Source organism: Pinus tabuliformis, chromosome 3_1 (genome assembly GCF_031772625.1).
Source record: "Pinus tabuliformis cultivar Carrire ecotype Pingquan chromosome 3_1, CPIR1, whole genome shotgun sequence".
Classification (NCBI taxonomy): domain Eukaryota; kingdom Viridiplantae; phylum Streptophyta; class Pinopsida; order Pinales; family Pinaceae; genus Pinus; species Pinus tabuliformis.
In genome coordinates, this window is record NC_142301.1 from 589,929,687 (window position 1) to 589,933,313 (window position 3,627).

Here is a 3,627-nt window from a genome sequence, read left to right on the forward strand (position 1 = left end):
TATGCAAAACAATAAAAACCTCACTACAAAGAAAAATAAATAAAATAAAAACAAGAAAATATGAAAAAGAATACCACTTCAAAAATTATTAAATTTAGAAACAAATTATTTACATTTCATACATTAGAAAATTTAAATTCAAAAAATAGGTCTTTTAAAAAAGTGCCTGATGCAGAATACCACTTTTTTAAATCATCATGAAAATCACTACCATTCTAAAACACAATGTACATAGAAAAATTTAAAGTGCCAAAAACTATGCTTTTAAAAAAAATGTGTGTGTTCTGCATCACCCCTTTTAAAAATCGGGTCACTTTTTTGCTATCTCTAGGAAACGGGTAACAGTATCAGTTCCCATTTCAAAGTTTACACTGTTCTATTCTTATGATTGTCTTGCAGGTGAAATTAATGGCTTAGGCGGCTTCAAGGCTAGTTGTTTCACTGCACTACCTAAATCCGGATATTGATAAACCAATAAGTGCTCTCTTGTTTCAGGCTTTTGATGTCCTCCTTCAGTTTCCCCTTGTCCCTCGGTCCTAAAGTTCTGGTTACTAGTTTCCCCCTGTTGTTCTTGAATTAGATACTTAATATTGGGAGTACTTTTGCTAGAGTTAGAATGGTATGGCGCTGAGATAGAGGAGTCGGAAGTTTCTTTCCTTGTTATGGGAGTAACATCTTTTTGTGGCCCTGTTTTCCTTGCATCCCTTTGAGAACTTGATTGTTCTTTTTCTGCCTTTGAGATCAGTTCCTGGATAAATGTTTTCCTTTCCAAATCTACACTCTTCCTTTCCTTTTTATGACCCGTTTTTCCTGTGACTAATTAGAGTGGGGGGGTATTTTGGTATTTCTATAATTCCTACAGCTGCACACATGGACCCTATGTGTATTAATTCACACCCTAAGTGTCTTAGTCTTCGACAGTGGTGATCCCGCCCAGGTATGTGAGAGTGATGTGCAGGTTATTACCTCTCGTCTTACCACCCAGCAACTGAAGAGCTAAAGATATGCTTTAAGAAAACACCAAAATGCCACACCCTAAGTGCCCTAGTGATCACAACGATGATCCCTCCTAGGTATGTTAGAGCGATGCGCAGGTTCTTACCTCTCGTCTTACCACCCAACGATTATGGGCTAGGAGAACTCTATCATCAAACAAACAACTTGGTTGATTGTATCGTCAATTGCCATCCCCGGCAATGGCGCCAAAATGTAGTTTTGTTTTAATCAATCCTAATTGAACAAGACTGCAACCATTTAATTGTCAACCCAGGGTAGGTCTTGCTGTTTCAATGGATTTTGCACTATATGTGCCGATACACTACAACCAAGAATGAAAATAGAAAGAAACAGTAAAGAATGTCGCTAAATCAATTGCAGAAATTAAATCATTCATGCAAAAATTAAAACACTCTACAGAAATGAAATCACACTTCACAATTACCAGAGAAAGGGCGCGCCACACACTAAACCAATGACTACACCAACTAGTCAACTACCATTCTATTTAATCAAACCAGTGTAACAACATAATATAATTCTAGAACTGAAGCGAATATATTCTACAATTTATACAGAAATAGTAGAAAACCATACACACAATAAAAGAAATAATAATATATAACTACTTCTACTACTGCAGTCCCTGTTAAAGAGGAGGGCCCTTCCTCCCTAGCAAGGGCACAGGAATGGACACGAGATTAGTTTAAGAATCAAATGAGAAACAATAATAGCATCACCGCAGTGCCTTCAATATTAAAAATAATTAAAAGTTACAAGATTAGAGTAACGATGCTTTTCTCCATGACATTCCCATACATGAGAAATCGAGTTTCTTTTATAATTATTACATACCCAAAATTAGGAATAGATCGGTCATGAGAATCTCACAATTCTCATGCTGATCACAAAATAGAAATTGTTATAACATATTCCTAAATACAAATGCTATTCAGATACATTGGTTAAGATCTCAACTGTGTGGATCTATTGCTTCTAAATAAAAAATTCATAACTACTGACAGCTGTGTGTGGAATAGTACCCACGACTTTGCCAGTTTCGTTGCAACAATGTCCTACGGTTAAATGACGGTTTTGGGTGTAACAACAATCACTGGGTAACAGCATCCGAGGTGTAATAGCAGTCATCTTTAACATCACGTGGTGTAACAACAACACTTGTAACTACATACAGTGTGTAACAGCATACAGGGTGTAACAGCAATTTGCTCTACCCTGCTCTGAAACCAATCAGCGTGGCTTGTTCACTCCATAACCTCATTCTCACAAGCAGCACGTGAAAAACAGAATAGGATACAAAATACTTCTCCAATGCTTACCCCAGTTAGCCACAAAAAGGAATATTGTATTGTTATATTCAGCAAAACATGGCAAAATAACATGACGACGAAATAAGTTGTATAAATGAGAAAAAGGGTGATTAACATGTGAAGTTTCATTGGTCTGGAGGGAAAGAGGATCAAAAATGGGGAAAGAAAGTGTAGGAAATAGGTGTAAAAACCACACCCAACATGTGCTCTTCTTCATTTTTAGAATATACTAAAATGCCATCTATGAATACTAACACAAATCTATCAATATATATGTGGAGTACATTGTTTATTAAACCCATGAATGTTTTTGATGTAGTAGTGAGACCAAAGGGTAATAATACGAACTCATAGTGATCATATTTGGTTATGAAAGATGTCTTATGAACATCTTCATATTTTATTCCGAGTTGATGATAGCCGGTACTTCAATCAATTTTTGAAAATATAGTTTCTCCCCTCACTTGATCGAACATATCATCAATTCAGGGCAGTTGGTATTTATTATTTACAGTTAACTTATTAAATTGACGATAATCAATGCACATTCTAAAAGTGCCATCCTTTTTCTTAACAAATAGTACAGGGGCCCCCCTGTTACAGGGAAAAGTGTCTACACAGAACTACTTATCCCACTAAGGTGTGGTAGCTACCTTAGAAACAAACAAAGTAAAGCTACTTTCGTTTTTCCTTTATGAAATATAGATGAGAGAAGAACAAAGAAGACCAACCTCTATCTTGCGCTAATCTCTTAGTTTGATTCCTCTCTCTCTTGATAGTCTTTCGCTACTCTCTCCCTTTTACGCCCAGCTTCACAGAGTACCTATAGGATCACAGTAGCATAAAACTATACAAGAACATGGATCTATAATAATAAACAATCTAGGATCAAATGTAAATTGACCATACAAATGCATAAAACATAAATGACACAAGAGTATGGAGGAAAACTTGAATAGCTTTTATTGATAAACAAGAAAGAGACAAGGGAGTTACAACCAGTTGTTCTGACCCAACATCATCCTCTCAGCAAGTAAGCCCTTCTTCACCTCATACAAAGCTTAGATCACCCAACACTCTGATGTTGTCTCAAGAAACCAACAGCAATTCCTTACAATGTGCAAAATTCCAGCCTCTGGATCTCTGGGATGAGGGATCCATATATAGATATCTGAAGGGGGATGAGTCAGCTTGTGATTTGATTAGTGTCTTCCCTCTAATAGTTCTTGCTTCCACTTGGAGATTGTTGATCTCTTACTCATCCTTGGTCGAATTCAGAGAGGCAAGTGTCACAGGAGAA